Raw genomic sequence first — 27,809 nt, 5'->3', positions numbered from 1 at the left:
ATTCTTTAGAACTTTTTGGAAAACTGATATTTATATAGAAACTATAAAACCATTAAAAAGCAAAACTTAATATCCCTAGGAATTAACAAAGCAAGTTTTAAATACTTTAGGTATATAAGCAAATTAAAGATAAAATCAGATTATATCAACTATTAAAAGTTCAAAACACTACATTTCTAAATAGTAGGCTCGCAAGTGTTAGTACCCTCTCCCCTAAGGATCAACTAGAATTATACAAGTGATTTTATTCTGGGATTAAGCCATTATAAGTAATTTAAGATAAAAGTAAAAAGATTCAGCTGACCCAGTGATATTTTATATAAAATGAAATACAAGATAATTCATATTTAATACAGAAGTTTCAAAACCTAGCTAAATATCAGAATCACCAAAAAGCTTAGATATTAAAACAAACATCCTTAGCCTCATAATTCAGTGTACTAAGGTACTACTTAGAAATCTTTGTATAATCATCTAGTGATACAAAGGCAGTTCCTCATTTAACAAGGTACACTCAAATGGCATACTGTGCTCTTAATGAACAAAAAGCCGGCTTGTTATAACTTTCCAACATTATAGATAGGTAAGAATTCCAGAGAAAAGAAGAACAATAAAATACTAAAACTTCCAGAGGCAAATAAAATCTCTATTTTGTTTTGATCTCTTCTAGCAGAGCCCAGAACAAAATTTAATAAAAATACCACTCCATCCTCTAAAATCCCAGTATCATTTTTCATGGCAATAGTTGTTTTAAAGCACAGGAGATTTTCAACTATGAACTCTATTCTAGTAAGTTCTCATTTATCTGGTATTTGAAAGCATTAAGTTCTAGGCAAACCCATTCTCCATTGAGGAATTATATCCCCTTTTAAGTATAATACTGTAAGCCATTTTAATGGGCTCTCTAAAAACATGTTTACTGATATTATAACTATTTTCTAAATCAGTTGTAAGTACAGCATATACAAGTTCAGAGAAACTCCAAAATATTGCAAAAACAGTAATACGGTATTTTATAGCACTTACTCAGAATCAGCAGAGTAAAACTGACACATCCCCTGAGCTTCACAGAACCACTTCTCCTATCAAAACACTACACTTAAAACATTCTACCAACTTAAAAAAAAATGTTTTTTATGCTTATTTATTTTTGAGAGAGACAGAATGTGAACGGGGCAGGGGCAGAGAGACACACCCAGAATCCAAAGCAGGCTCCAGGCTCTGAGCTGTCAGCACAGAGCCCAGTGCACGGCTGGAACTCCTAAGCAGTGAGATCATGACCTGAGGTGAAGTCGGAGGCTTACGCGACTGAGCCACCCAGGTGCCCCAGGTTCTACCAACTTTTTAAAAAGTTTTTCAACTCTTGGTCAAATGTGTTATCTATATAACTCAAGTGCCGGCAACAAGTCTTCCCCTTCCCTCAACCATTCTATTTTGTGCTAAGTTAGGAATACAAATTCTATTTAAGCTAAAAAGAAATAAACTCCACTTCTAACATTTTTTTTGTTATTTATGTACCTCTGAAAAGAGAATGAAATATTTTTTGAGATATGGCCAGGTAATTTACACCTGGCCATATCTCAAATAATATTTGTGACTTTTGGCTTTTGTTCTTTTTTTTTTTTTTTCCCCCTGACAGGATTGATTCTTCAAAAGAGTCAATAACAAGAATGGTGACTACATGAAAGATTACTACACTGTAATAAAAATCACAAAATGGTTTTCACAGCACTTTAAAATTAGAGGGGAAAAACATGATTCTTGTTGGAGAGCAAACATGTTCAAGACTGGTATGTTTCTTGAAACCATTTTTTAACTCTCGAGAGATATTTCAAATTTTATAATAAAAATAAGTTTACAAACAACAAAAATCTTACAAGCAAGTTTTCAAGAACAGTAGCTGAGGGGAATTTATTACTCTCTTAAAAATTAAAGCACTGTTTCAGTCATCAATTGAGGCAATTACTTACCAGGTAAGCTATTTAAAATCATTAAGGTGGCTGAAGAGTCTGACTCTTGATTTCAGCTCAGGTCATGATCCCAGGGCCATGGAATGGAGCCCCACATTGGGCTCCGTGCTGTGTGTGGAGCCTGCCTGGGATTCTGTCTCTCTCGCCCTCTGCCCCTCTCCCCTGCTTGTGTTTTTTAAAAATTTTAAACATCATTACAAATTTTGAGATATTAATGTGCAAAATAGACACGCTTATTTAAGCAGTAGGAGTTTCACCAGTACAGGTCTGCATTCCTTTATCAAAACCTTCAAGCGAGATGTGCTCTGGAATTTATTACTGAAGTGTATATACCACACATTAGGTAACAACTCATCCAATGAAAATTTTAACAAAAATCAAACAAATACACCAAAGTACTTGTAAAGACTTTCCAGTAAGTAGGATAAAGACTAAGAAGTTTTGTATTACTCCAAATAAGGTTTCTGCCATCAACTGGTTGACAAAAACCTTTTAATTATCAAACTTTGGAACTCTGAGAATTGTGAATGAAAATGAGGAATAATAACCACTACAGTGCTATGGTGCCAAACACAGTTTTAAGTACTTAAATATATGAACTCATTTGCTCCTCAATGATTCTGAGTTGGTATTATTTTCCCCACTTTACTGAACAAATGGGGCACGAAGGGTAAGAAACTCGGTCATCATGCTAATTAATAGCAGTGGAGACCTGTAAGATTTGAATCCAAGCAGTCTCTATCCAGAGCAGCTTCTCCTGATTACAAAATGGTGTTCAACAGAGTGAGGAGAGAAAACCAACTACAGAAACAATGGCAGGGTTGACAGTCTGATGATGCTACCAGTTCCCCTCCCAAACCCAAAGTAGGTATCAATAATGTTGCCTCAGTGTTAGAGAAGAATTCTTTACATAACTTAGGTTCCTGGCAGCCATGACAAAACTACTGAATCTGAACTTTTGAATCTGCAAGCAGGATGCTAAATACTTGCTAGCCCAATTTCATACTAAGAAAATCAAAATACTAAACAAAATCAAATGTCCTTGTTTTGCTACCAATTAGACAAATGCCACAAAAATGTAAGCTCCAGAAAATTATGAATATTTGTCTTGTTCACTAATGTATTCCTTTTACCCAGGACAGTACATAGAATAAGGAAAAACTCAATAAATATTTGTTGTTGAATAGATGAAGGAAGTCATATTACATAGTTTCTCAGTTTTCTCAACTGTAAAATATGGGAATGACCATATATGTACAACTTCTAGCTGAATCTCAAACCTGGAAGTGTTTAATTCATCTATGATAGAACATGACATTACTTCTAAAAAATGCTCAGAGTTTTTTTTTCATATGCTTAAAAGAAGAATTCACTTTAGTTAAATAATTGTGTTTCTGATTCCAGAAATTTTGTTGACCTACTCTATGTTAATTCAAACACTAATGATCAAAATTAAGAAAACGTTAAGACATTTATTTATTAAAAAAATTTTTTTAATGTTTATTTCTGAGAGAGAGACAGCATGAGCAGGGGAGGGTCAGAGAGAGAGGGAAACAGAATCTGAAGCAGGCTCCAGGCTCTGAGCTGTCAGCACAGAACCCCACAAGGGGCTCGAACCCACGAACCGTGAGATCACAACCTGAGCCAAAGTCGAACGCTCAACCGACTGAGCCAGCCAGGCGTCCCAAGAAAACGTAAGACATTTAAACTGAGCATGAATAAGCTGAAAGAATTCTGAATTTAGGAGTCCTAGGTATCTACAGCCATATCTAGTGCCATAGGGCTAATAATCCAACCATGAATAAACAGTTAACTTCAATTTTTAAATTTCCAAAGAGAAAAAAAAACCTGAACACAATCTCTGATATATATTTAAATCATCTTAAGAAAATTAGTGAAAAGAAGAATAATGCTTTTTGGAAATTCTCTTTATTAACAGCTCATGTAGATATTATTACTTTATTAAAGTTTCCCCAAAATAGGATGTCCTCAATTTGGCCCACTTGTGACCACAGTCTTTTGTATGGGGCAAGATAATCAGAACCTCTGATTTATAGATGGTGGATCAAAAGCACGTATGACAAACTGCATTTGCAATCAGCACGTGAAGGGGCAGAGGAGGGGAATGTGTCATATGGGACTGAGCCATTATACTTGTGGGATGTGATGTTATCTCCAGGTAGATACTGTCATAAGTGAGTTAAACTGCAAAACACCCAGCTGGCGTCACAGAATTGCTTAATGTTTAGAAAGCACACACATTTGAGATCTAAAGTGAAGTACAGTTAACCCACAAACGACAATGGTTTGGGAAGCATGGGTCCACTTACACAGTTTTTTTGATAAATGGAATATAATATTGTAAGTAATTTTATTTTCCTTATGATTTTCTTAACATTTTTTCTCTAGCTCACTTTACTGTAAAAATACAGAAAATATATAATACATACAACATACAAAATGTGTTAACTGTTTATATTATCCATAAGCTTCCTTTCAACAGTAGTTATTAGTGTTAAGTTTTAAGAGAATCAAAACTTAAATGAGGATTTTCAGTGCCCCTAACTGCATAGTTCAAGTGTCAAATGTACTGATAAACTATTGATGGTAGAGAAGACACATAGAGATGAGTTTGTCCTTATAGGGACAGCCTCAAGTTCTGCTTAGAAATGATATGCATTTGGCCCAAATACTTTCAAGAACCCAAGCATTTATCAGGAATCCAAACATTGTAACAGTAGCTATATAGGATATATTTGCAAATGAGAGAAATACCTAATCTAAAAAGTAATAAACCTTTTACTTAACATTATTCCTATAGTTCTTTTACTTTCCATACAATGCAGAAAGTAAATTCTTTGAAAACGCAGGCCACATTGTTACATCCCTCCATACCAACCTATTATCTTTCAAATTACATTTTCCATTCTGTATAAGGCATGGTGCCAGCTAAAAATGTGAATAAATTAATGTTTCTCTGAGTCTAGGAAATAAACAGAAAAAGTACCATTCATTCTGGTTCACATGTACTTTAACTGAGATATATAGCCCCATTACTAAATCAATGGTATCAATGATTTTTATAGTAGTGAAGTAGTGAAGTTAATACAAATTCTCAAGTCAAAGGGGGATAAAAAACAATTCTGAATTTTAACATTCTCACACATTCTCTCTTTCACATACACACATCCACCCTACATAGAGTTTACTTTGTGTAGTGTTTATTAGCAAAACATACAAAGCTGCTCTAGACATTAATTTTTCTATGCTGTTTATACCAATTCCTACATTTAATGAGTTATGCATATTTTTGCTAGAACCTCACAACATATTTGTAGTTATTTACTCTTACTTTTACCAAATAAATTTACTACACAATATATACAAGTAAAATTTTGCTGAGCCATAGTGCAACAAAATTAAAGCATATAAATGAATGGTGATAAAGCCACAAAACTGGGATAGAATACAAATTTTTCTCTTTTTAAATGTCTAGATGGTAAAGAGTAAGAATAATTAACAAAGGAAATGAATTCTGTGCAAATTATAGACTTAATGATGATAATAACAAGCTACACTAAGAAACAGAAATAATGCCCAGGAGATCCTGGGTGGCTCAGATGGTTAAGTGACCAACTCTTCACTTCCGCTCAGGTCATAGTCTCACTGTTTGGGAATTAGAGCCCCATGTCTGGCTCTGCACTGACAGCTCAAAGCTTGCTTGGGATTCTCTCTCTTCCTCTCCTGTGCTTACTTGTGCACACTCTCTCTCTCTCAAAATAAACATTAAGGGGTGGCTGGGTGGCTCAGTTGGTTAAGCATTCGACTGGCTCAGGTCATGATCTCACAGTTTGTGAGTTCAAGCCCCACGATGGGCGCTGTGCTGACAGCTCAGAGCCTGGGGCCTGCTTCGGATTCTGTTTTACCTCTACCTCTCTCTGCCCCTCACCCGTTCATGGGCTGTGTCTCTCTCTCTCTCTCAAAAATAAACATTGAAAATTTTAAAAATAAAAAGCCCAGAGAATATAAGAGCATCTGCGTTATTCCAATTCAGAAATGTGCATCTGGGACAGAACAAGAGGCTACAAATTTAGGAAAGACTCCTATACAGATTTAAAAAAAAAAAAAAATCCTGGCTCAACAATCCAAGGAGCTAAACACAAGTAATGTAACAGCAAACCAGAGTGTTAGGGTACTCCAGTAGAGTCTTCAGGGGTACAGAGACTCTTATGAGATAACACAAATGGAATTTGGGCAGGGGGTGGTGGTGGTGGTGTGCGCACTTTCTTGAACGTCTAAGTATATAAGAAAAGTGCCAGAAAAATATAACCGTAATTGTTTGCCTAAAACTGTCACTGCACAGAAAATTCCATCTGTGACAACACTAGAAAAGGAAGTAACTGAGATTAAGATAATTAACACAATTATCAACTAGTTTACCCCAAATGATATAAGAAAGAGAAGACACTAATCATGGTCTAATCAGCTGCTTCAGGGTTAAGTTAGCTGTATTCCCAGGCTCTAGTTTCATTAGCCTAAGCCCAGATATCGTATCGGTTAGCCTTGTTAAATTAAACAAGAAAGCCATTACAGTGAGGTGGCTTTAATGCCTTGGTAGCCTATAGAAGCAGCAAACCGAACCTTAAGCTAATGCCTAAAGATTAAGAAATCAAAATCTAGGGACAACAAATCACGAACAGCCAACCAGGCTTTCTCAAATTGTATTACCTCCTTGTTAATTAAGTCTTTTCCCTGAATCCTGTCTGCAGTGCGCTCCTAACAACTTCTGGTCTGCTGGTGCTCAATTTAAATTGATTTTTGTACAAATAAACTCATAAAAAACTTAACAGCCTATTGTTATATCAAATGTGTGGAGGAAACCTCCTTCTCCTCCACTAGATTTGAAGCTGTATGAATAAAAGAACTCATGTTCAATTTTGTATCACCCACACTACCCTACAAGTATTAGCAATTTCTCTAAACACTGGTACTGGTCTTCATTTTTCTAACAATATTTACTGAGTGCTTCCTATGGCTCTAGGGATACAATGATGCATAAAAGGCCAATACAATCGTACTCTCACAGAGCTTATAGCCTACTACAGGAGAAACAGTAAACAGATCAAATGTGCAATGCAGCTTAATAAATTTTACGATAAAGGAAGTTCACTACATAGGAGGAGGGCCTAAATTATAAATTACACTGGCAGGCTCAAAGATGGTTTCACAAAAGAAGCAACAGCTAAACTTTAAATTGAAGAGAAGAAAGTTCAAACAGGAGATCAAGTACTCCACATAGAGAGAACAGCATGTATGAAGGCCTGAGAGAAAGAATACACTAACTTTACAGAATTTAAAGAAAAACAGTATGATTGGAACTTTATAGGTCTAGGGGGAGCAGGGAATAAGAAAGGAAGAAGACACACAAGGGAGATAAAACTAGAAGCCTCGCGGCTGGCAGAAGCCATACTGTGAAAAGGCTTATTAGAAAATACCACTAAAAAGCGGTATGTATTTGAATATATCAGTACATGTAACATACAGTATAATGAATATACAAAAAATGTTAGGAAGTCCTCTTTTAAGTATCCTCCAACACAAGAGCAGAAATAATAGTATAGAAAAAACTTGACAGCAACGAATAACCTAATTTAAAAATGGGCAAGTGAGGGGCACATGGGTAGCTTAGTTAGTTGAACGTCTGACTTCTGCTTAGGTCAAGATCTCACAGTTCATGGATTTGAGCTCTGTGTTGGTGTCTGTACTGATGGCTCAGAGCCTGGAGCCTGTTTTGGATTCTTTGTCTCCCTCTCTCTCTCTCTCTGCCCCTCCCCCACTCATATACACTCTCTGTCAAAATAAATAGACATTAAAAAATATTTTTTAGGGGCGCCTGGGTGGCTTAGTCGGTTAAGCGTCCGACTTTCACTTAGGTCATGATCTCGCGGTTCGTGGGTTCGAGCCCCGCGTCGGGCTCTGTGCTCACTGCCAGCTCAGAGCCTGGGGCCTGTTTCAGTCTGTGACTCCCTCTCTCTCTGACCCTCCCCTGCTCACGCTGTCTCTGTCTCTCTCTCTCCTAGAAATAAATAAAACATTTAAAAAATATATTTAAAAAAAAAATGGGCAAATGTGTAGCAACATGGATGGACCTTGAGGGTGTTATGCTGAGCGAAATAAGTCAGGCAGAGAAGGACAAATACCATATGTTTGCACGTATAGGAGGATTAGGAGGAACTTGACGGAGGACCAAGGGGGAGAAGAAGGGCGGAAATGGTGGGGGAAAGGGAGAGAGGCAAACCATGAGAGACTCTTGAATGCTGACAAAAACTGAGGACTGATGGATGTGGCGGGGAGGAGAGATGGGCATGGAGGGAGGGCACTTTGGGGATGAGCACTGAGTGTTATGTAGAAACTAATTTGACAATAAACTATTTGTAAAAAAAAAAAAAAAAAAAAAATGGGCAAGTGGGAGCATATGGGTGGCTCAGTTGGTTAAGCATCTGATTAGCTCAGGTCATGATCTCATGGTTCTTGAGTTCTAGTCCTGCACCGGGCTCTGAACTGATACTGCAGAGCTTAAGATTCTCCCTCTCTCTGTCTCAAAATAAATAAACTTTAGAAAAACAAATAAAATTAAAACAAATAAAAATGGGCAAATAGACTTGAATAGACATTTCTTCCCAAGGTGATTAACACATGGTCAAGAAGCATATGAAAAGATGGTCAACACCACTAACCATTAGGGAAATGCAAATCAAAACCACAATGAGATAATCACCACACAACCATTAGGAGGACTACTGTTAAAAAAAAAAAAAAAAAAAAAAAAGGAAGAGGAGCATAAAAAGAAAAAACAAAGAAACAACAAGTGTTGACAAAGATAGAAATGGAAACTTTTGTACACTGTTGATGGGAATGTACCATAGTGCCATGGTATAGGCACTATGGAAAATAGACTGGGAATTCCTCAAAAAACTAAAAACTGAATTATCATGATCTAGCAATTCTACTTCTAGGTATTTATCCAAAAGTACTGAAAGCAGGTCTCAAAGAGGTATTTGCATACCAATATTCAAAACAGCACTATTCACAAAAGCCAAGAAGTGAAAGCAACCCAATCATCTATCAGAGATGAAGAAATACACAAATTGAGGTATATGCATGCAATGGAGTATTATTTAGCCCTAAAAAAGGAAATTCTGACATATACTATAATATCGATACACCTTGAGGACATTATGCTAAGTGAAATAAGTCCGTAATAAAAAAAAAAATATGATATGATTCCTCTTATATGAGGCAGCTATAGTCATATTCACAGAAACACAAACAACAGTGATTGCCTGGGGCTGAGGGGAAGGGTAGATGGAATGCTGTTGTTGCACAGGTAAAAATCGTTTCAGTTTTACAAGATGAAAAAGCTTCTGCACATTGGCTGCACAGAATGTGAATACACTTAACACCACTGAATACTTAGAAAGATGTTAAATTTTGTTATGTCATCACATACATGTCATGTATCTATCACCTACCTTCCAAAGAGTATCAAATTTGATGATCGTCTTTCATCTCATCTCCTCCCTATCCTTTCCCCTTCTCCCTCCCCAAATGATATATTTTAAACCAATTCCAAGATATAGTATTTCACCCATAAATACTTTTGTGTACTTTGGTTAACAAATGAGGGTATTTCATTTACATGAACAAAAGCCATTACCACACCTAATAAAATTAACAACAATTGTTTTTTACTATCTAATAGACAATCCATACTCCTATACACCCAAGTGTCTCAATCAACACTATTTTTTTTACAGAGTTTTTAAAAAATCAAATCAGGTGGTCAGGACACCTGGGGAGCTCAGTCAGTTAAGCATCCAACTTCAGCTCAGGTCATGATATCACAGTTGTAAGTCCTAGCCCCACATTGGGCTCTTTGCTGACAGCTCAGAGCCTGGAGCCTGCTTCAGATTCTGTGTCTCCCTCTCTCTACCCCTCCCCCCCCCCCCCCCCCCCCCTCACACTCTGTTTCTCTCTCTCTCTTTCAAGGGTGAAGAATCTTAGGGATGCCTGAGTGGCTTAGTCGGTTAAGCATCCGACTCTGATTTTGGCTCAGGTCATGACCTCACAGTTCGGGGGACTGAGCTCCATGTCAAGATTTCACATTGTTAATGTAGAGCCTGCTTGGGATTCTCTCTCTCTGCCACTCCCTTGCTTGCACACTTGTTCTCTCTCTCCAAATAAATAAACTTTTAAAAAGGAGTGAAGAATCATAATAGCATGGAGAATTTTAGATAAAAAAAGGGCACAGGAATAGAAAATATAATGCTGAGTAAAAAACAAAATAAAAAAAATACTCTAGACACCAAAGAGTACTTACTGTAAAACTGTAATGTTAAAATGTAAAACAGGCAATGGGGTATCTGGGTGACTCAGGTGGTTTAGCATCCAACTCTTAATTTTGGCTCAGGTCATGATCTCATGGTTTGTGAGACGGAGCTAGGCCTAAACTTGGCTCTGCACTGACAGGGTGGAGCCTGCTTGGGATTCTTTCTCTCCTTATCCCTCTGCCCCTCCCCCACTTGCACTGTATCAAAAATAAACATTTAAAAAATGTAGAACAGGCAAAAGTAATCTTTTTTTTAAAGCACCGCTTTATTTTTTTTAAATTTTTTTCATGTTTTATTTATTTTGAGAGAGAGAGGGAGACAGCGTGAGCAGGGGAGGGTCAGAGAGAGAGGGAGACACAGAATCTGAAACAGGCTCCAGACTCTGAGCTAGCAGTCAGCACAGAGCCCGACGCGGGGCTCAAACCCACCAACTGTGAGATCATGACCTAGCCGAAGTCTGGCGCTTAACTGACTGAGCCACCCAGGTGCCCCCAAAAGTAATCTGTCATAATGAAAGAATAGTAGTTAATTCTGGTTGGGAGTATTGACAAAGTAAAAACAAAATAGACATATCTGAGGCACTGGTAACATTCTATCTTGATTTGTGTTGATAGTTACATTGATGTATAAATTTGTGTAAAAAAACAAACAAACAACGGTGTACTTAAAATTAAGTGCACTCGTATACCTCAAGTTCAGGGAAAACATTAAAAATATCAATCATCTTTTAAAAATATCATTCATATATAAATATGAATTAAAGCATTTTAAAAATTCCCTCTAAGCATTCATTTATCTTCTCTCTTCTCACACTGATAAAAATATACATAATTTTTTTTCTCCCACACAATTTGTCTTCCTACTCTACAGCTTTGTCCCTAGTCAAAACAAATGAGTATTAAAATCTAACTTTTGGTCCCCCGCTTACAATGGCCTAAACAGTCTGATCCTTTTTTACAATTCAGATCTCCCTTCCTACCACTCTCCCTAACACTCCACTCCACCTCAAACACACTGGTCACCTTACTAGTTTCTGAGCACATCTAGCACCTTCTTGCCTTGGGCCCTTTGTATTACCTGTTTGCAATGCCAGTGAGTTCACCCACCACGAATCCACATAACTAACTCCCTTACCAAATCTTTATTCAAATGTCATCTTTCCAATGAGACTTATCCTAACTCTCCTTTCAAAAACTACCAACTGTTCCACATTCCTATAAACCTCCTAACCTTTACTCTCCTCTTTTTCTTCTTACAACATTTACCACTTTATAACAATATTTATTCATATAACTTCAAGTTTTGGAGTTGGATCACCCAGCTGCCCAAATGGCAGAGAAACCCATCACTAGTACTGAGTAGAACAGGGAGCCCCTTGCACAAAGTGGTACTCAACTGTTAAAACTTTCACTGTTAGGGGCACCTGGGTGACTCAGTTGGTTAAGCATCCGACTCCTGATTTCAGCTCAGGTTTGTGGGATTGAGCCGTGTGTTGGGCTCTGTACTACAGAGCGAGCCTGCTCGAGATTCTCTCTCCCTCTCCCTCTCTGTCTCTCTCCCTCCCTCCCCCACTCATGTGTTCATTCTCTCTCAAAATAAATAAGTATTAAAAAAACAAAACAACTTTGACTGTTGGTAAACTGGGTAGTTTTCCAGTGAAAGGAAATGCAGAAGTTGGTCAACCTTTTTTAAGAGCAGATTAGGGGCACCTGGGTGGCTCAGTCGGTTAAGCATCTGACTTCGGCTAAGATCACAATCTCACAGGTTGTGAGTTCGAGCCACACGTCAGGCTCTGTGCTAACAGCTCAGAGCCTAGAGCCTGCTTCCGATTCTGTGTCTCCCTCTCTCTCTGCCCCTCCCCCACTCATGCTCTGTCTCTCAAGAATGCATAAATGTTAAAAAAAATTTTTTTAAAGACCAGATTAGTATTTCATAGTCTTCTTTGTTGTTTTTGTTTTACTACTTCTAAAAGATGGGATATGACAAAAATAGGCAGACTCACAACTGGATTTGGCAAGCCATGGTTTGCCAAACCCTACACTGGAAGGTCCGATGTATCAGGCATTTGAGAACTACAAGGAGAACAGTAATCCTAAGGACCCTGAAATTAGGTTGTTGTTATTAAAGGCAATTAACCCTTCTGAAAAACATAAGAGCTCAAAGTGAGTAATGGGGACTTAAAAGCTAAATGTGAAAGCCAGAAGGTTCTTTGGTAGCATAAAAAGACACTCATCTCTGGCAGCAAAAGGCACAGAAGGCTAAATAAAGGGCCAGACAAGGTCTTAATCACGAGAGGCAGAACTCCAAAAAAAGTTGAACTCTCAGGACAGGTCTGCTAAGTCAAGGTTAAGGACTGAGTAGTAAAAGAGAAAGAACTGGAACTGTGAAAAAATGGGATGGGACATGGGTTGATTAACCTGAAAATCCTCAATCCTCAGGTCCCCTTGTGCCCTCAAAGCTTGGAGAGGGAACCTACACATCCTTATTAAGTGCTAGTGTTACTCTTATCTGAGCAAGAGTAGCAGAGTAAAGACCTCTGAAACTCTCTCCTTCATGAAAGAAATGAGAACACTGGTAAAAGTTTTAAGAATCATCTTTTTCATAACAGTGGAAATTATAAAGGATTGCAGCAATCTGGGGGGGAGTGTTTATTCCACAAATATGGCTGAATTCTGGTAAGAATGGCAAGCTTTGTGGCATTTTAATTTGCCTTATTCTCATCACATCCCAGTTCTATGCAGCCATGAAAACCAATAGCCTGTAATGACAGTGAAAATTAGCAGCCACTAGCGGGGCCAGAACAAGACTGGAGCTCCTTCAAAGTCCCATTCCCAGACAACCCATTATCTGACATGTCTGGTGGTTCCCTGGAAGACTCTACTCTAGCAAAGCTGGCTTTACTTGACCAGACTCAGCTCATCCAGTCCAGACAGAATTTCTCTGGGCGCCTTTGGTGAAAAACAATCAGAGGCAATTATCAAACTGTGGTTCTTAACTTTAGACTTTGTACACGCAGAAAAGAAAGCCAGCACAGAGGTGTAAACTGCCTGGCAGAGTCCCAAGGTATGTCCCAATATATACACAGAGCCCTACTTAGCAAAGACTGAAAGACTTACATGTTTCAGGATTCCAAGGAAATCTCTGCCTATTCATTAGCTTATTGATAAGAGACTTCAGTAACCACATATATCAACAAAAAATACACACTTTATGGTATTAGTTCCATAGTCACTCAACAAAAATAGTAACAGTAAATTATCCAGAGGGGTGGAAGGAAAAGGGAGAAGTCAATATAAACTATCCCTAAGTAAGCACAGACACTAAGCTTACTAAAGATTTTAAATCAACTATTCTAAATATTAAAACTATAGGAAATGATACCTAAAGAACTAAAGAAGAATCTGAAAATGATGTTTCACCAAATTGAGAATATCAACAGACAAAATTATTAAAAACAAACAAACAAAGGGGCAAATGGGTGGCTCAGTTGGTTAAGCATCTGACTCTTGATTTTGGCTCGGGTCATGATCTCACAGTTCATCGGTTCAAGCCCCGAATCAGGCTCTGCACTGGCAGTGCATAACCTGCTTAGGATTCTCTCTCTGCACCCCTCTCAAAATAAACAAACAAAAAACAAATGAAAATTACAAATTCAAAAAATATAGTAAGTAAAATGAAAATTTCAATAGAATGGCTCAACAGTGTAGGTAAGTAGGCAGAAGAATCAGCAAACTTAAAGGCTGTTCAACTGAGATTAGCCAGTCTGAAAAAAAGAAAAAAGAATGGAGAAAAATGAACAGAGCCTTAGAAACCTGTGAGATGCCATTAAACATACCAATATATGCATGACATGGAGATGAGAGAGAAAAGGACAGAACACTTTTAAATAACCATGGTCCTTAACTTTAGACTTTGTACAAGCAGAATGTTGTACAATTGATTTTTTGAAATCATGAATACATACATCCAAGAAGCTCAATGAATTTCAAGTATCATAAACTCAAAGGGATCCATACCAACACAGCATTATAATCAAACTGTCAATAGCCAATGAGAAAGGGATTATCCTGAAAAAATCAAGCAAGAAGGATCCTCCCAAGACTAATAGCTGATTTTTCAGAGAAAGCATGGAGGAGGTGGGACAATATATTTAAATTGGTGAAAGAGAGTGTCAGCCAAGAATTCTACATCCAACAAAACTATTCTTTAAAACTGAAAGCGAAATTATGACATTCCTAATTTAAAAAAAAAACTGAAAAAGCTTGTTGTCAGTAGACTTGCCCTAAAAAACTTACTAAAAGGAGCCCTTCAGGCTAAAATGAGAAGACACTAACTGGTAACTGAAATCCATATGGAAAATATAGAACATTAGTACAGGTAACTTTTCAGGTAACTGTGAAAGACATTGTAAGTATATTTTTGTTTGTAACTTTTTTTCCTCCTATCTGATTTATTTATTTTTTTTTAAAAATGTTTTATTTATTTCTAGGAGAGAGAGAGAGAGAGACAGTGTGAGCAGGGGAGGGTCAGAGAGAGAGGGAGTCACAGACTCTGAAATAGGCTCCAGGCTCTGAGCTGGCCGTCAGCACAGAGCCCGATGCGGGGCTCGAACCCAGGAACCGCGAGATCATGACCTAAGTGAAAGTCGGACGCTTAACCGACTAAGCCACCCAGGCGCCCCTCCTCCTATCTGATTTAAAAGATGACCACATTCAGCAAATAATTAGATGTGTTAGGAGTGCCTGGGTGCTCAGTTAGTTAAGCATCGGACTTCAGCTCAGGTCATGATCTCACAGTTTATGAGTTCGAGCCCCGCGGTTTGAGAGTGGAGCCTACTTCGGATTCTGCGTCTCTGCCCCTCCCCCACTTATGCTCTGTCTCTCTCTCTCAAAAATAAATAAATGTAAAAAAAAAAATTAAAAAAAAAAGAATGTGTTGATAGTATACAACAGAAAAGATGTAGTTTGTAAGATAATAGTAACATGAAGGAGGAGGAAGAGAATGTGGAGCTTCACAGGAGCAAAGCTTTTGTCTGTTTTTGCAAATTAAATTAGCATTAATCCAAACTTGATAAAATGTGAACTGTAATCCTCAGTATAACCACTAACAAAGTAACTGAAAAAGCCATAGTAAAAGAACAACTTAAAATGGTGCACCAATAAATAAATAAGTAAAAAATAAAATGGTACACCAGAAAATATCTTACAAAAAAGTAGACAATACTAAAAGAAGAGAGGAACAAAAGATATCTAATGTTCAGCAGTGAGGTATTCCCCTGTTTAAACAGTAATCTCTTACACACAAATCCATTGCTTAAAAAAAAAAATCACACTTCTCAGTTTTTTCTCCCTCTACAGCACTTATCACCATCTGACCTTTATTTTCTTTCTCTACCTAAGAGAATCAAAGCTTCAAGAGGACAAGAGCTTTATGTTTTATTATTTTTACTTATTTTTATTTTTATTTTTAATTTTTATATTTTTGTTTATAGCTTTATCCCCTGACACACACCTATTGAGTGAGTAGGTGCTTAATAAATAGCCAATGACTGAATAAACAAATGAACAATCAGTAGAGATCAGCCTTTTAAGAAATGACTCCCATTTTAAGAGCAGCCTAAGAGGAAAGGCTATGAGTGCACATGTACAATTTGTAGACTTGGTAGCAGGAATATAAAGAATTCCCCATCTGATGGGTTTCTATTTTCTGTGTTAAGTAGGAGGTAAAGACATCTGCTGAGTTAGAGGGGAAGGTGGAACAGTTGAAAATTTACAGACAGTAACTAGCTGCCTTGTGTACTTCTGCTGAAAATTTCTAAATCAGATTCAAACTCTGATAGGTCTGATTTAGGCATTGTTGTCTTAAATCAGCAGTCACATGATTTCATGTAAATCTGCCAGTCTTACAAATTAAAAAAATGTTCAAACTTTTAAAAGAAATCAATAAAAAGACAAATGCCTTGATTTCAGATTTTGAAAAGAACACCATATTAGATGAAAAAGGCTATTACCTGTAAGTATTAAATTTATCGGTTTTATTATCAAGTAAAAGTCAGTTAACCAAAAGTTGAGTCTTGAAGACATAATTGTACACTCATGTTTTAGCAGCATCATTCATAATACCTCAATGGTGTAAGCAACCCAAGTATCCATCAAGAGATAAATGGATAAGCAAACTGTGGTATATCCATACAATGGAATGTATTATTCAGCCTTAAAAAGGAAGGAAATTTTGACATGTTACATGGAGGAACCCTGAGGACATAATGGTAAGTATAATAAAGCAGTCACAAAGAGACAAAAAAGAATTATTCCACTTACATGAGATACCTAGAGTAGTCAAATTCACTGAGACAGTAGAAAGGTAGTTACCAAGGACTACAGGGAAAAAGTAGTTATCGTTTAGTGCATACAGTGTTTCAGTTTCACAAGATGAAGAGTTTTGGCCATGATTATGGTGATGGCTGCCTAATACTGAAGTGTATACTTAAAAATGGTTAAGATGATAAGTTCTGTCTTTGTAGTTTACAATTTTACAAGTTGGGGGAAAAAGTCAATTACAGTATTATTATGTCATAAAAACAACAAAAATGATATACTGTTACTTCTCAAGAAAAAACCATGGCACAAAAACAACACTCAGATCAATGGAACAGAATAGAGAACCCAGAAGTGGATCCAAAAACGTATGGCCAACTAATCTTTGACAAAGCAGGAAAGAATATCCAACGGAATAAAGACAGTCTCTTAAGCAAGCAGCGCTGGGAAAACTGAACAGTGACATGCAAAAAAATATGAACCTGGACCATTTTCTTACACCATACACAAAAATAAACTCAAAATGGATGAAAGACCGAATTTTAAGACAGGAAGCCATCAAAATCCTCAAGGAGAAAAATCCTCAAAGAGGCAAAAACCTCTTTGACCTTGGCCACAGCAACTTCTTACTCAACATGTCTCTGGAGGAAAGGGAAACAAAAGCAAAAATGAACTATTGGGACCTCATCAAAATAAAAACTTCTCTGCAGCAGAGGAAAACAATCAGGAAAGGCAATTGATGAAATGGGAGAAGATATTTGCAAATGACATATCAGATAAAGGGTTAGTATCCAAAATCTATACAGAATTTATCAAACTCAAAACCCGAAAAACAAAGAATCCAGTGAAGAAATGGGCAAAAGACATGAATAGACACTTCTCCAAAGAAGACATCCAGATAGCTAACAGACACATGAAACAATGCTCAACATCACTCATCATCAGAGATAAACAAATCAAAACCACAATGAGATACCACCTCACACCTGTCAGAATGGCTAACATTAACAACCCATGCAACAAGAGATGTTGGTGAGGATGCAGAGAAAGAGGATCTCTTTTGCACTGCTGGTGGGAATGCAAACTGGTGCAGCCACTCTGAAAAACAGTATGGAGGTTCCTCAAAAAATTAAAAATAGAACTACCCTATGACCCAGCAACTGCACTACTAGGAATTTATCCAAGGAATACAGGGATGCTGTTTCAAAGAGGCACATGCACTCCAATGTTTATAGCAGCACTATCAACAATAGTCAAAGTATGGGAAGAGCCAAATGTCCATCGATGGATGAATGGATAAAGAAGATGTGGTATGTATATATAATGGAGTATTACTCGGCAATCGAAGAGAATAAAATCTTGCCATCAGCTACTATGTGGGTAGAATGAGAGGGTATAATGCTAAGGGAAATTAGTCAGAGAAAGACAAATATATGACTTCATTAATACGAAGTCTTTAAGATACAAAACAGATGAACATAAGGGAAGGGAAGCAAAAATATAAGAACAGGGAGGGGGACAAAACATAAGAGACTCATAAAAATGGAGGACAGAAGGTTACTGAAGGGGTTATTGGAGGGGGGATGGGTTAAATGGGTAAGGGGCATTGAGGAATCTACTCCTGAAATCATTGTTGCACTATATGCTAACAAACTTGGATGTAAATTAAAAAAATAAATTAAATTAAAAACTAAATCAAAAAAATAAAAATAAAAAAACCCACTTTCTTTAGAAACTGAATTTAAATCATCTGCACTACATGCGTATGTTTGTTTATACCAGACAGCACAACAGAAGCTAAAGGTATGAGACACCACCTGGTTTTGAGAAGGGAACTTCAATAAATTGAACTTGGTTTGCAAAAACTATGATTTAAGGACACCAGAACTGTGAAAACAGTGTAGAACACAAAGACACTACTAACCAGAAAGATACAGTATGGTTTAAGGAATAACTAAAGGATAGTCATTGACTTCAGTTTACATAAGGCTGGTAAAGTGGAAAAAATAAAAATCTAGGAACAAAGTGACCATCTACTAACGGAAAGTATAGGATATAAAAAAAAATAATTCTGGAGAGAACTGACAGAAGACTTAAAAGAAGAACAGACTTTAAAAAAGTTCAGCAGAGACAGAATACTATCCTGGAAGTAGGCTCAAAACAAAATGTAGCATTCTACTTCTATATAGTTAAGATTTCAGAAAATCACAATGATGGACATCTGAGACCATTAGAAGTCTGCAAAGGAAGTTATCTGGAGAAGTCAGAGAATTATAAGCTCAGAGAACCAATTATAAATAATTAAGGATTTAGGAAAAAACTATGGGAAGGCTAAAGCAAATTAAAAGTCACTGTCAATGATTTTTAAAAACAAATATTAAATAGACCTTTTTGAAGAACTGAAATAAAGTTTTAAGAGAAGGGGCAAAAAAAAATCTCATAGTTACCATCTAGCCTTATAGGATCTTACTCTTAAGCATGAACAGATAGTCAATGGTCACCAATATTTGAAGAAAGCATGAGGTAATGAAGAAGAGAAGTAAAAGAAAAAAGAAATTTGAAGGAAACCTTCAATACATGTAAAGAAACCTTCAAAAACAGAAACTCCACTATGCTAAAGAAAAAAAAATACGTACAACAAAAACAGAATACCGTTCTTTTAAAAGTTCAAACAAGGAAATGCTCTTTTAAAATGTTTATTATATTTATTTTCAGAGAGAAAGAGAAAAAGCTCACACACGTGTGTGTGGCAGGGATGGGGGGGAGACAGAGAGAGAATCTCAAGCAGGCTCCATGGTGCCAGCACAGAGCCCAATGCTGGACTCTTATCTCATGAACCAGGAAATCATGACCTGAGCGGAAATCAAGAATTGGATGCTTAAGGGACTGAACCACCCAGGTATCCCAAGAAAATGGTATAAAACATTGAAAGACTGAAAAATATAGTTGGAAGAATTTATCTCAGAGAATAGACCAAAAAGAAAAGAAAAACATGAGACAGAAGAAAAATTTTAAGCCAGCAAGTCCATAATCAACAAAAAATGTGCCCTAATGATTTGGGATTAAATGAACACTTCTCAAAAAAGATTAGTACTGCTACTCTCTAGAGTGTGTTTGAAAATGTTAGGAGACATTTCTAGTTGTCCCAATAACTAAAAGGTTATACTGGAATTTATTTAGTGTCTGGGGGCCACAGTGCTCAAATCCCTACAAGCACAATAAAGTCTAACTCAAAAATAGTAACTACGTAAACGCCTACAGTGCCCTCTGTTGAAAAAGGTTTGACTACAGAGTAAAAGAATACTCTCAGTGCCTGACACAATATGCACTTTTATGAAATTTATTAACACCAGGATAAACCAAAGATACCTAGAGAAAAATTCAAATCCTGCATAAAAAGGAACCCAGAGTAAGACCCACTAAATTCTTCAAAAGCAATACTTTAAGTTCAAAGACAAGAAAATGTACTCGAAATGCTGATGGAAATTTACTTTGAGCCAAACTACCCATCAAGTCTAAGACTAAAACAGACATTTTAAAAAGATACGAGTCCTTAAAATGTACCTCATATGTAAATTTTCTCAAGAATCAATCAGATAACAATTTCAGCAAAAGGAAGAACAAAGCCAGGAAAAAAGCAGGAATGGAATCCAGTAAAAAAAAAAAGGGGGGGGGAGGGTGGGATTCCCAACTGCTGAACAGCGGACACAAGTTTCTGAATAAACAAACAGAACATCCCACAGAAGTTTCAGACTATCCACTCTGTATCAAAACTTAAGAACAAGTCTACATCAGGGGAACCTGGGTGTCTCAGGCCCTTAAGCTTCTCACTTTTTTTTTTTTAATTAAACAAAAATTTTTTCTAATGCTTATTTATATTTAAGAGAGACAGAGACAGAGCGCAAGCTGGGGAGGGAGAGAGAGGGGGAGACAGAACCCAAAACTGGCTTCAGGCTCTGGGCTGTCAGCACAGAGCGCTATCGGGGCTCAAACTCAGAAGCTGTGAGATCATTACCTGAGCCAGAGCCGAAGCTGGACACTTACTGAACCACCCAGTTGCCCCTTGATTTTTTTTAATGTTGATTTTTGCTTGAGAGAGACAGACACCGAGGAGGAGGGGCAGAGAGAGAGGGAGACACAGAATCTGAAGCAGGCTCCAGGCTCTGAGCTGGTCAGCAGACACAGCATAGACTTGATTTAAAAAAAAAAAAGTTTTTGTTTATTTATTTTTGAGACAGAGAGACAAAGCACAAGCAGGGGAGGGGCAGAGAGAGAGAGAGCGAGACACAGAACCTGAAACACGTTCCAGGCTCTGAGCTGTCAGCACAGAACCGGATGTGGGGCTTGAACCCATGAACCGCAAGATCATGACCTGAGCCCAAGTTGGATGTTCAATTCATTGAGCCACCCAGTGCCGCCACAGACTCTTGATTTTGGCTCAAGTCATGATCTCACAGCGCTGTGAGATCCAGCCCCCCAGAACCCATCTACACTGATGGTACCGAGCCTACTTAGGATTTTCTCTCTCCTCTCTATGCCGTGCCCCCCATGCTCTCTCACTCACTCTCAAAATAAATATTTTTTTTTAAAAATCTAGGTCAGAGCAAGGGGCTAGACAATTCTCTCCACTCTTCTCCCTCTCTACAAGCAGCAAAACTGGTAGATAGTATGATGCACTCTCACGTTTTGAAACCCTTACAGCTTTCTAAGATCTTTGGAAAAAATAGTAATAAGTACACAGAAAACTAAATAAAAAGAGGCACATAATTCCAAGAAAAACAAAAAAAAAATGTACAAAAAGGGGAAAGTATTCACATTATTCAATTGATTCACTATTATTTACATGGTAATAATAATGTAAAATCTAATGACTTAACTAATTTTATTACCTATACTGAAATATGGTGAAAGAAGATAAAAGGGGTGTGATAAATCCTCTTCTACACCAGGAAGTTAAAAGATAATGTAAAATATTATCAGAGACAGTTTTATATTTCTACTACTTAAAAATAAGGAAGTAAATATCAGAAGAGTCAACAGTGGTTATTTCTGGAACGCTCACCTAGAGGAACAGGATGGGGAGAAGACAAACTATTTTGGCCATAAGCATTCTACTATTCCATGTATTTCTAAGCAAAATTGAGAAATGACAGTATTTCTATTTCTATTCATAAATATAAAATTTTATGATATTAAAAATTAGGGAGATTTATGTACATTGAGGTGGTACAATATTTATGATAAATTATAGTATGAGGCCTTTTTTTTTTTCCCCTAATATACTCATTCAAAAATACCACTACCAGACATTTTGCTAAGCACTGGACATGAATGGAGATGATCTATTTACACAGTTAGCTGTACCTTGGTTTCTTCAAACCTCAGCATTACTGACATTAAGACTACCTACTTTTTTTATCTGGGGGGTAGAAGACTGTCCAGTGCATACTTAACAATATCCCTAACCTCTATCCACTAGATGTCAGTAACACCTCCACTCTGGTTGTGATAACCAAAAATGTCTCCAGACACTGCCAAACATCCCCTGGGAGCAAAATTGCCCCCCAGTTAAGCATCACTTTTGTGAAGAAAGAAAAAAAAAAGAATCACTTTTGTGTATGTATGCAAAAAGTTCTGGGGGAGGCGCCTGGCTGGCTCAGTCAATAGAACATGTGATTCTTGTTCTCAGGTTTGTAAGTTTGAGCCCCACGGCTGGGTGTAGAGATTACTTTAAAATAAAAATCTTAAAAAAAAAAAGAAAGAAAAAAGCTCTGAAATAATATATACCCAAAAATAAATATAATAAACATAAAATAAAAGTAAAATTAGCAAGTCACTATCTTTGACATTCCTGTAGTTTGATTTTTATATAAATTGATTATTTAAACAATATTAAAAACATAAAAACTTACAAAATAAATTAAAAGCTACTAAATGCAACCACAAAACAAAAATTTTAATCATAAAATAAAATCTTAAGAAGAAACAGAGTATCTATCAGTTTTTAAGGAAATCAGTAAAAAAAAAGGAATGGGGAAAAGATAAACTAGTATATAAATTCATTAAAAATACTAGTAAGTTCAGGGGCACCTGGTTGGCTCAGTGGGTAGAACACATAACCCTTTTTTTCTTTTTAGTGTTTTTTTTTTTGTACTTATTCTTAAGAGAGACAGAGACAGAGCATGAGTGGGAGAGGGCCACAGAGAGAAGGAGACACAGAATCAGAAGCAGGCTCCAGGCTCTGAGCTGTCAGCACAGAGCCAGAGGTGGGGCCTGAACCCACGACCCGTGAGATCATGACCTGAGCCGAAGTCGGTCACTTAACCGACTGAGACACCCAGGCACCCCTAGAACCTGTAACTCTTGATCTTGGGGTTGTGAGTTCAAGCCCAAACTGGTCTTACAGCTAACTTTAAGGAAAACAAAACAAAACAAAGTAGGAAATTCAACTTGCTATTTTATGATTAAGTATTTTTCAACAATAACCATACAGACATAAAGAAAATATCCATTTCTGGGGCACCTGGTTCAGTAGGTTAAGTGTCTGACTCTTGGTTTTGGCTTCATTATTGGGTTCAGGCCCCACATAGGGCTCTGAGCTGACAGTGCAGAGCCTGCTTGGGATTCTCTTTCTTCCCTTTCCTCTCTGTCCCTCCCACATCTCTCTCTCAAAATAAATTTTAAAACTTAAGAAAAAGAAACATCCATTGCTGAAATGCCATTTTAATAAAATATCTACTCTGCAATGTTTGCTGGGTCATTTTTTAAAATAAGGAAAACAGAAAAGTTGCAAATAATCCCACTACCCCCAAATCACAAAGGTATCTTATATACTTGTATGGTATTTTTCAACATATTTTTTATAAAGCTGACTTAGCACATAAGATGGAACTCTTTTATTTTTAGTTTATCATAAGCACTGAGTAGTCATTAAATATTCTTCATAAAAATAACTCATTATCATTTTAGGAGGACAAAGTAATTTGCCCCCCCCATTAATCCCAAGCAGAGATTAATTTTAATTATGTTGTGATTTCTTTTATACTCCATTTCCCAGAAGGGGAAGAAGGGAATAAATAATTTTGAATACCTCATAATAAAAAAACAAAGCTTGGTTTCATTCCAGTATCAAATGAGAGGTCAAAAGAAGAGCAGTAATTTACTATTATTATTTCCATCTTGTGGGCTTTTTTCCCTATTATATACTACAAATCTAATATATATAACGGCTTAATGGAATGTCCTCAGCAACTTCACCCATTTATAATTTTTTTTAAAGTAGACTCTATACTCAACATGGGGATCTATCTCAATACCCTGAGATCAAGAGCTGCATGTTCTACTGATTGAGCCAGCCAAGCGCCCCAACCTCACTCATTTAACAAATTCTTAGCAAATACTTATTATGTGCCAGGTCCTTTACTATCACCTTAGGTATATATACATGAATTAAAAAAAAAAAAAAAAAAAAAGGTAGACTCTTCCTCTCGGTTTGCTATCAATCTTAAGAAGGAAAACAAGCAAACAAGTCTAAAATTATAAATTACATTAAAGGTTAGGAAGAAAATGACCCAGATGTAGTGAATATATTAAGCATAAATATTCATAAGCATTGATTTTCTAGAATTCAAATCCCTATCCCCACCCCCTTTTTAAATATAATTTTATGAAAGTCGAGTCCATTTCTTAAAGCTTTAGGAAAAAAACCCAACAAAACAAATGTTAGTCTAAGCCACTCTAAAATTATTTTATTACCGGAGACGACTATTCGTTGCCTATTCTTATACTTGCCCACTGTTTATCATTTACCTTTATCCTCTTCCCATCTACCTCACCCCCATTTTTTCTATTTCTTCTTCATTTTGCCTTTCTCCTTCATTCTCCCAAGATTTCAGTAACAGACTTACAGTTTAAATGAACCAACCCCTGGTTAACAGTTTTCAAAGAGAAAATATTCAGGACCCCTATTTAAATTCAGATTTAAAAGCAAACATGAAATAACAAAGCAATAAATAAAATTTTAATTTTACACATGCTAAAAACTTTAACAAAAAGCAATTCAACAGAGTTTATTTTGAGGCAGCAACACTGGTCGCTCACACATTTAAATTATAAATGCTATGGGAAAATTTAACACAACCATCCAGCAATAGCAAAGTACTGTAGTTAAATCAACTGGCTAATCCATACAGAATACTATGCTGCTATGAGAAAAAAGTGAGAATGCTCTTTATTAAAGCAGATAATTTCCAAGAAATATCAAACCAAAAAGTGAAAAATAGGGTACTGTATATTTGTTTACATCTATTTGCATGAAAAAACATGGGAAGGATATAGTACTAATAAAAGTGGTTACTAATGTGGGTTCAAGGGCGGACAGGCACACGATTAAGTACAAGACTTAATTCTGAACCACTCATTACCTATTTAAAAAAAAACTTTGAGGGGCGCCTGGGTGGCTTAGTCGGTTAAGCGTCCGACTTTCGCTTGGGTCATGATCTCGCGGTTCGTGGGTTCGAGCCCCGCGTCAGGCTCTGTGCTGACTGCCAGCTCAGAGCCTGGAGCCTGTTTCAGTCTGTGACTCCCTCTCTCTCTGACCCTCCTCTGCTCATGCTCTCTCTCTCTCTCTCCTAGAAATAAATAAAAAATATTAAAAAAAATAAAAATAAAAAAATTTAAAAAAACTTTGAAACCATTCAATAAGAATTTTAAAGATCTTTCTTACAAACTATCTGAAGATCCAAAATTTCACTAAACATTTATAATTGCTCCAGTTACAAATTTTTTTAAGATTTTGTCACACTGAGCCTATCCATTAGTCATTTGCTTACAATTCTTTACCACTTAGGTGGTCTCAATGAACACCAAGTATACATATTAACTTTGTAACATATTGTTCAAAAGCAACTTGGCAGCTCCTGACTTCATTACCTATATTATTTTATTTTTTATATTTTATTTATTTTTGAGAGCAAGAGAGACAGAGCACAAGCAGGGGAGGGGCAGAAAGAGAGGGAGACACAGAATCTAAAGCAATTACCTCTATTATTTTATGTTGAGCAAGTTATTTAACATCTTGTCCATGTTTCCTTCTCTCTAAAATAGAAATAACTGTATCTATGATTCAGACATGGTATGAAAATCAGAATGATTCCCAACAAACAAAAATGATTAAATATTAGCAGATATTATTACTAATAGTTCTTTTTCTAGACATGTACAGTTTTCATCTATGTAATCAAACACTATGGCATGTTTCAATCAAATTCAATCAAATCAAATATTAACTCTTATTAATGAGTGGCTTCAATGTACTGGGAAGCAGAAAAGTGAAAATATTATCAACAAAAAATAAAAGTGCCAACAATGTAAGGATACACGCATGTCACTTTGAGTCCTGAGAAGGGAGCAACACATTGCTTAAGTTTATAAAATACCCATAGGAGAGGGGTGCCTGTGTGACTCAGTCAGTTGACCATCCAATCTCATGGGTTCATGGGTTTGAGCCCCACATTGAGCTCTGTACTGACTGATTAGATCCTGGAGCCTGCTTTGGCTTTTGTGTCTCCCTCTCTCTCTGCTCCTCCCCTGCTTGCTCTCTCTCTCTGAAAAATAAATAAACATTAAAAAAAATTTTAAGAGGTGCCTGGGTGGCTCAACCGGTTAAGTATCCAACGTTGGCTCAAGTCATGATCTCACAGTCCATGGGTACGAGCCCTCCTTGGGCTCTGTGCTGACAGTTCAGAGCCTGGAGCCTGCTTTGGATTCTCTGTCTCTCTCTCTACCCCTTCCCCACTCACACTCTCTCTTTCTCTCTCAAAAAATAAACATTAAAAAATTTTGTTTTAAATACCAATAGAAGGAATGAGGATTTTGAAAGGAAAGCACAGGGAGAAATGGATTATGCCAAATCATTAATAACCTTTGATCATATAGGTTCCTAAACCTGGCTGATAATCAAAGTTACCAGGTATACATTTTAAAAACATAGATTCCACCTCAGACTCCTTAGTCACAATGACGAGGAATGGAATATGGGAATCTGTTCTTTTGAAGCATCCCAGGTGATTATGGTTATTAACTAGGTTGGGGAGCCACCATAGGTCCCACTCTCATACAGTTACAGACTTTACAAGTATCTCAGATAAAGTAAATTTAATCATTACCTTTGGTAGCTCTTGAGCCAAAGGCAAAGTGATATTACAATTAGTCATTCCTTTAGACTAAACCATTAAAAAACTTTTTAGGATAAATATATATTAAGTGTTCTAAGTAACAGTGTGGCTGCCATTTACTGAACATTATTCATAAATGACTAGAAACAATGCCCAACATCATTCCAACAAAAAAGAAAGTAAATGTCAGGAGGGAAGAAAATAGAGAATACAATTTAAAAATGTGTAAAAATCTGAAAAGACACCTCACCACAGAAGATATAAAGATGGAAAATAAAACCTATGAAAAGATGCTCAACATTGTATGTCATTAGGGAACTGCAAATTAAAGCAAGATACCACTACATACCTATTAGAATAGCTAAAATCCAAACATACAACATCAAATGCTGACAAGGATATGGCACAAGAATTCTCATTCATAGCGTGACTCAGTGGTTCAGTTGGTTAAGGATCCAACTCTTTGATTTTGGCTCAGGTCATGATCTCACAGTTTGTGGTTCATGGGTTCATGGTTCTTGAGTTCGAGCCCCACATTAGGCTTTGTGCTGATAGTGCAGGGTTTGCTTGGGATTCTCTCTCTGCCTCCCCCACTCCTGTGAACACTCTCTCAAATAAACAAACTTTTTAAAAAAAGATTTCTCATTCATTGCTGATGGCAATGCAAAATGGTACAGTCATTTTGAAAGACTGTTAGGCGGTTTCTTTTCAAACTAAACATACCTATATCATTCATCCAGCAAGTGAGCTCCTGTTATTTACCTCAATTACCTGAAAACTTATGTCCTAACAAAAACCTGTACATTAATGTTGATTCATAATTGCCAAATCTTGGAAGTAGCAATGATGTCCTTCAAAAGGTGGACAGGGGTGCCTGGCTGGCTCAGAGAGTGGAGCATGTGACTCTTGATCTCAGGGTTTTAAGTTGGAGCCCCATTTTGAGTGGAGAAATTACTT

General features: G+C 36.8%; 1 protein-coding gene across 4 annotated transcripts in view; it reads right to left on the bottom strand.

Moving 5' to 3' along the window:
• Positions 1-27,809, bottom strand: part of STRN3 (striatin 3) — a 110,091-nt gene that overhangs the window by 71,386 nt on the left and 10,896 nt on the right. The window contains exon 1 of one of the 4 annotated variants that reach the window (XM_039247119.1): positions 1,027-1,090. The exons of the other annotated variants lie outside the window; for them this stretch is intronic. The gene's annotated coding sequence lies outside the window, so the exon portion shown is untranslated. Of the gene's footprint in view, positions 1-1,026; positions 1,091-27,809 lie in introns of those variants that run through there. 4 annotated transcript variants of the gene reach the window in all.

This window comes from Hyaena hyaena, unplaced genomic scaffold (genome assembly GCF_003009895.1).
Source record: "Hyaena hyaena isolate Hyena2069 unplaced genomic scaffold, ASM300989v1 scaffold_291, whole genome shotgun sequence".
Lineage (NCBI taxonomy): Eukaryota > Metazoa > Chordata > Mammalia > Carnivora > Hyaenidae > Hyaena > Hyaena hyaena.
The sequence above is the reverse complement of the archived record's forward strand: the minus strand, read 5'-3'. Positions and strand labels throughout refer to the sequence as shown.